This window comes from Chionomys nivalis, chromosome 4 (assembly GCF_950005125.1).
Source record: "Chionomys nivalis chromosome 4, mChiNiv1.1, whole genome shotgun sequence".
Lineage (NCBI taxonomy): Eukaryota > Metazoa > Chordata > Mammalia > Rodentia > Cricetidae > Chionomys > Chionomys nivalis.
Genome location: NC_080089.1, coordinates 70,301,659 through 70,308,788, shown reverse-complemented (window position 1 = coordinate 70,308,788; position 7,130 = coordinate 70,301,659).

Here is a 7,130-nt window from a genome sequence, read left to right as displayed (position 1 = left end):
CGCCATGATTCGCCCACCAGACGCAGACGCAGGTTAAGATCTCCCTGGTAAACCACCAGATCGTGGTGCTACACAGATTATTAGAAATGGGTTAATCTAGATATGAGAGCTAGCCAGTAAGAGGCTAGAGCTAATGGGCCAAGCAGTGTTTAAAAGAATACAGTTTCTGTGTAATTATTTCGGGGCATAAGCTAGTCGTGCAGGCAGCCGGGTGGTGGAACACAGCCCCGCCGCTCCTATTACTACAGGAGCCCAACAAAATGATTTAACAGAATAGGAATCCATCAACCCAATGAATGGGTGGTGATACACTCCCCTGATAGAACCATTTAGGACAGCTACCAGCAGAGGGAAAGCTCAAAAAACAAAGCTCTGAGCGAAGAAAGTTTCTTGTGCATATATATATTCTGTTAGTTTTTTTCTAGTTACTGTGGCAGAATACATGACAGACACAACTAAAGGGAGAACACCTTCATCTCCACTTGAGTTTTGTGTAGGGAAAGCGCAGGACTAATGCAGGCTGGCCAGTGGCTATAGCAGATGGGAGTTGATTCACCTCAAAGTATTGAGCAGAAGCACTTGGGCAGGAAGTAGGCAGGGCTACAACCCTGAAGGACCTCTCTCCAAACTCCTAAAACAGCACCAACAACTGGGGAGAAAAGATTTAAACAAATGAACTTGTGAGAGACATTTCACGCCAAACACATGAGGAATAGGAAAATTTGAAGGCATCCAAAATAATGGTAAATGCCATCATGGCTATTACATGTTTGGAGCATAGACAAACATGGATGAGAATCGTAGAAGTCACACTTAGAATGGAGGTAGCTATGAGGAAGGAAAAACAAGACCAGGTTTGGGAAGAAATACAGGATAGAGATGTATTCTACTTACAAAACTAGGGGGCAGATGAAGGGATGTTAAGAGTCTATGAGCTGAGAGGCAGGTTGTTTTCATGATTATCCACTATTCTTAAAGATATGTTTGAAGTCATTAAATTCTTTTAAAGCCCCCAAATTTTAAAACTATGTAAGCGAAGTAGTAAGTTCAATTTTCAACAAAATCTGAGGGCTGTAATAAACTCAATTTTGACCCCCTTGTGAGGAAAACACAAAGTAAAGTATATATAAGCCATTTGGGCTTATTAATTTAGCTTATGTTAATAAGAGTGAAGTGTGGGGAAGAGAGGGAAGACATGGCCACTCGCTGTTGATGGGAACTTGAAGTGAATTTAGTTAATCTGACGTTTATGTAAAAGGTCTGGGGAGTGGATTCAAGGGACAGTGAGAGGGATTGTTGGTTTCCCGGGGAGTAAAGTCTGTTGGAAAAGTTAACATCATGGGCAGACAGCAGCATGGCAGGGGCTCTAAAGAGTAGAAATCGGGGCGCTCATGAGTCATGTGGGAGTCTCTTACACCTTTCCAAGGATGGGGATGATTTTACAGCTCAAGCCTGCAGCCAGGCTCTCTGATTCTCAACAGAAGTCAGTGGAGGGGTTGGAAGCAGGATTTGTGGCCACCAGCACCCCCTTTAATGTAAATTCACTTCCCCAGGTGAAAGATCCTGGCACTTGGAAGTCTGTTAGCTAGAGATTCATGGTCTCTCGGAAGAAGCCTGTCATTATCTCTCAGAGGAGATGGACTGCTGCAGCTATTGAAGCCTGAGCAACAGCTGGTTCCAATGTTACATTCTTATACTCCCAGCCTGCGGTTTATATGAAAAAAGACCCAGGCGGTGGTGGTGCACACCTTTAGTCCCAGCTCTCAGGAGGCAAAGGCAAGCAGATCTCTGTGAGTTCAAGGCCAGCCTGTTCTACAGAGCTAGTTCTACGACAGGCTGCAAAGCTACAGAGAAACCCTGTCTCGAAAAAGAAACAAACAGCCGGGCGGTGGTGGCGCACGCCTTTAATCCCAGCACTTGGGAGGCAGAGGCAGGCGGATATCTGTGAGTTCGAGACCAACCTGGTCTACAAGAGCTAGTTCCAGGACAGGCTCCAAAACCACAGAGAAACCCTGTCTCGAAAAACCAAAAAAAAAAAAAAAAGAAAAGAAAAGAAACAAACAAACAAACAAATAAAATATGGTGAAATGGTTTTCCAGGAAAAGGAGAGAGAGAAGGAGGCCTAAGGGATAGTGGGTGTTGATTTAATATGAAAAAAATATAATAAATATAAATACATGGGTGTGAAAACTTTGCCTTAGTAGTAATAAAAATAAAGCCATCATTTGTGTGTATAATGACTTTGTTCACAACAGTGTTATCTTGATGCATTAAATCTAAAGAAAACAGTAGGCAAATAGAGTCAATTATGCTACATCTATAGAATACAATAGTCTATAGCTATTCAAATAATATTTTTGGAAACATTTATGCTAGAGCTAAGTGATGTCTGCCTTTCCATAGGAGCCGGGTTCAATTTCCAGCACCCATGTTGTGACTCACAACCATCTGTAACTCGATTCTAGAGGACCTGACACCTTCTGGCCTCCACAAGCACTATGCACGCAGATGGTGCACAAACACACATGGATAAAATACCCATATGCATAAAATATTCTTTTAAAAAACTGTAAGCAATGAACCTTATTAATAAGTTTTCAGTATGCAGGATGCTAACAAGTTTATACACTGTTTTACAGCTGTATTTCTCTAGCTAGAAATATTTTTTATAAAGTGTTGGTACTTCTGAATATTTCTGATATTTTAAATAAGTTTAAAAGACAGTATTGTCTTGATTATTGAAAATGAAAGTTGCCACACAAAAATAGAATGAAAGTGTCTGGGGAACAATGGGTCTAATAATGGGGGTTGAGTAAAGGAGGGTGGGGAATACAGAAAGAATCTGCTTATGAACCTGCATGAAATGTTCAACATAATATTTGTATCAATTCTTTGAGAATGTCATACATGTATACAATGCATTTTGATCATATTCACCCCGGTCCTCTCCTGAACTCCTCCTAGATAAAGCCCCCCACTCTCCAAGCATTCCTTCCACCTTCATGTCCTCCTAAATTAATTTAATAACCCATAGTTTTTAAATAATTCACTGAATCCAGTTTGTGCTGCCCACATTCTCATGGGTATGGGGCCATCCGCTAGAGCATGACTGACCTATTACTTTTAGAGAAAATTAACTCTCCCTCCTCCAGAATCCATCAGTGCAGTTGTATTTGGGGATATATATATATATATATATATATATATATATATATATATACATATATATGTGAGAAATATATAATTCACGTATATTTAATATATAAAAATTTATTTTGATGTATCTGCGTCTCCTAAGTGTTCATCTTAGATGTAAAATTACTGACCCTCTTATGTTTTCTTTCTGTTCTTTACTTTTCCTGGTTTCAGTGATTAACACTTATTGATTTTATAATAGAAAATGTTATGGAAAGCAAAGCACTCACCAAAATAAGACTTGATTGATAAAAGATTTATATTTTTAAAAAACAATTATCAGCTCCAAAACCACAGAGAAACCCTGTCTCAAAAAAAAACAATTATCGGGGAACTTTCACAATTGAAAAAAAAAATTGTTTATCAGCCTTCAGGGTGCTTTGAAGTAATTGAAATGGTGCACTGCCAAAATTAGCATTGCTAAAGACTTTTTTAAAGAGAGAAAGTATTTCTATCAAACATTATCAAGATCTATCATAAATAGCTAATTCAAATTTGTAAAATGAATATGGAGATCATAAAAGACAAATGGGTTAAAATATAACAGGGCTAGTCCCATAAGGGAAATACAATTAGTAACAAACACAGCGGAGAAATATGAATTTGCTCTAAACATCACAGGCATGCAAATGAGGACATCTGACGATGATGATTTACATACTCTGAAAGAAAGACAGGAAACGCCCAGTGTTAACATCTCCCAAGGGAGAAAATTACCCGGAAGTTGGCCCGTGTATTCATTTGTAAATCCTATTGTTCGCACCCTTTTACCAAAAAATGTCACCACTAAGAATCCACCTTCAAGAAGTAATTTGGCAAAATCAGAAAGATCCCTTAGCATCTCCTTGGCTTCCAAATGCTAAAATGTCCTCTGAAGTAATCCCACCTACACCCTAGATCTCTGTCCTCACAGGTCTGCAGGGAGAAAGTCAGAGCAGATTTCCCTGGGAGGAAAGCAAGGTTCTGGAGAGGACATTAGCTCGAAGAGAGGAGGCAGCAGGGAAAAGAGAAGCAACAGAAGAGAGTGTCAGTTGTCTGAGGTGAGCCACACAGGTCAGGCTGCAGGCATTCATCCCTTCGTGTACAGGTGGGATTGTTCACATGCACACACACACACTTTCATACCTTGTGTGCTGGTTAGTATTAAATGCCCATGTACCACTACCACATAGAATCATCTGAGGAGGGTGCTTCACTTGAGTAGTCTATGGCATGTCTGGGGAGGGGTGGGTATTGTTGGGGTTTTCTGTCCTGCTTGGTTTCCACAGTCATTAAATCCCAAAAGAAATCACACAGAGGTCTACATTAGTTATAGACTGATTGGCCCATTAGCTCAGGCTTCTTATTAACTCTTATAATTTATATAGCCCATGAGCCTATTATTCTAGTATATGTCAGCCACATGGCTTAGTACCTTATCCGGCGGGGTAGTCACATTCCTGCTTCTTCTGTGGCTGGGCAAGGACTGGCAAAAGAGCTTCCTTCTTCCCAGAATTCTCCTGTTCTCATTGACCAGCCTCTACTTCCTGTCTGGTTGTCCCACCTATACCTCCTGCCTGGCTATGAGCCAATCAGCATTTATTTAAAATATAATTGACAGAATACAGACCGTGGTCCCACACCAGGTGGGTGTTAGGAGTGCATTGATGTGGGAAGACTCAGCCCAAATGGGCAGCACCATTCCCTAGGCAAGGGCTCCTGAACTGTATGAGAGTGAAGAAAGCTGGCAAGTAGACAGCAGGGATGTGTTTATACTCTTTGCTCTTGACTGTAGATGTGCTGTGTGTGAGTAGCTGCTTGAGTTCCTGCCTTGGTTTCCCCTTAAAGATGACCTGTGACCTGGAATAGTTTGGGGCAACAATATTTCTGTCCACTTATCTCTAAACATGGCATAAAGCTCGAGTCTCTTCCTTCGCTAGCCCTGCTCAGGCAGAGCAAACCCTTCTGGAATGCCCATTTCTCCCCAACAGGTTCCGCACTTTTACAGGAATCATCTCCCAATTCCTCAGGACATCCACACTGAGACTGGATCTGATGAGTCAGTCCACGCAGGTGCCGAGCTGAGAATTCTCCTCTGAGATTAAAGAAGTCCCCCATTCCACCTATGCTAAGAGAGAACACACACTTCCCAGAAGCAGCTGTATGCAGTTTCTGATATGATGACAGGCACCTAAGAGAAACGATTTACAATGAGGAAATGTTGACTTGGCCCATCGGTTTAGGAGTTTCAGCATATGCTCAGCCTGTTCTGTGGCTGCTGGAGCTGGGCTGAGGCACAGCGTCATTCTGACAGGGTGTGGAGGGGCAAAGTTGCTCAGCAAATGATGTCTAGGAAGGAGGGTGGGGGAGTTTGTGTCAGCCAGTGTTCCTCATCCTCCTCATCCCCCCCTCTGCCTCCGGCCTACAGGATGGCACGGCTCATATCGGGGTGGTCCTTCCCCTTAGTAAATGGCCTTAGAAACTGATTTCCAACCCAGTTAAACTGACAGCAAAGTTGAGCCACCATAGCAGCTTCCTTCCTACTCCTCTTAGAAGGGGACTTCAGCTTTGACGGCTCTGGGACGGGCCCGGGAAACAGTTCTCTCTAGCACTGGAAACATAACAACAGAACACATCCATGTCACACTCTGTCCCTGGGACACAATAGCCGGTGTCTAAGAGACCAGGAATAGACTCGGAGGGAAGTCCCGGATTACCTCACCCTGGTGAGTCACCCACAGGCCTAGGTGTCCTGTCCTAGCAACACTGAGGGGAGAGTTGAGGCCTTCCCCACTCCATCAGTTTGTTTTCTCAGACCATTAACTACAGAACCTCTAAGCAAGTGGCTCATTTAAATTTATATTTAGAGCTGTCTGGTCAATGATACTTGATAAGAATTATTCCAACATGAAAATGTGAATATTCAAGGTTAGGACTGTTCTAGTTAGCTTCAGTAGTCAACATGACACAGCCTAGAGCTGTCTGAGAGGGGACCCTTTGTTAAGAAAGTGCCCACATCAGATTGGCCTGTAGGGTCTGTGGAGGACTGTCTTGATTTTTTAACTAATACAGGAGGGCTCAGCCAACTGTGGGCAGCACCATTCCTAGGCAAGTGGTCCTGAGCTTCATAAGAAAGCCAGCTAAGCACAAGTCAAGGAGTGAGCCACAGCATGTGTGTGCAGGTCTGAGAACAATTTATTAGTTAGTTCTCTTCTTCTACTGTGTGGGTCCTGTGGCTGGAACTCGGGCCATAAGGCTTAACAGTGTGTGCCTTTTCCTATGAAGTCATCTGGTCAACCCTTGCTTTTAGAGGGTCCCAGGCATGATTTCTCCCAATGGTTTCCTAGGAAATCGGATGTTAAATGATGGCATCGGAGCAGGTGTTTTGCGGCACAGCCTCATTCTGCCTGCTTCCTGTCAAACACAAAGTTGCATGGGCCTTTGCTCTGAGTCCCCTTCTTGACTGGTCTTTTTTTATGAATTATAAATTTTATAACTTGTATAATTCATTCCCACTTCCTACAATATCTGTGTATTTTTCTATCATCTGTTAATCTCCTGTGCTATTACAGAGCTTATCTTTCTTAAATAGTTGAGAAAAGACTGAAGAACTTTGACTAAGAATGCATCTGATACGTGTGTGTAATACAAGAGACATAATTCCATTTTTAAGATCTTGGATGTGTGAAAATCTCACAAATAATTACTGTTCTGGTTAACAAAAGTGTTTTCATTGTATGAACTTTGAAATCAAGCCTACATAGTTCAAATCCCTTTCTACCTCTGACTACAACAAGGATTTGGGTAGTTCTGTTATCTGTTTGCCTTTCATTGTTGCCCATGTGTAGAAGGGTAATCGTGTCTGAAGCCAAGGGCTCTTCCTGAGACTCAGATGCCCTCACATAGAGTCTGGCATTGTGCAGGCACTTGGGAGGTTGACCCCTAAATTGTTAGCC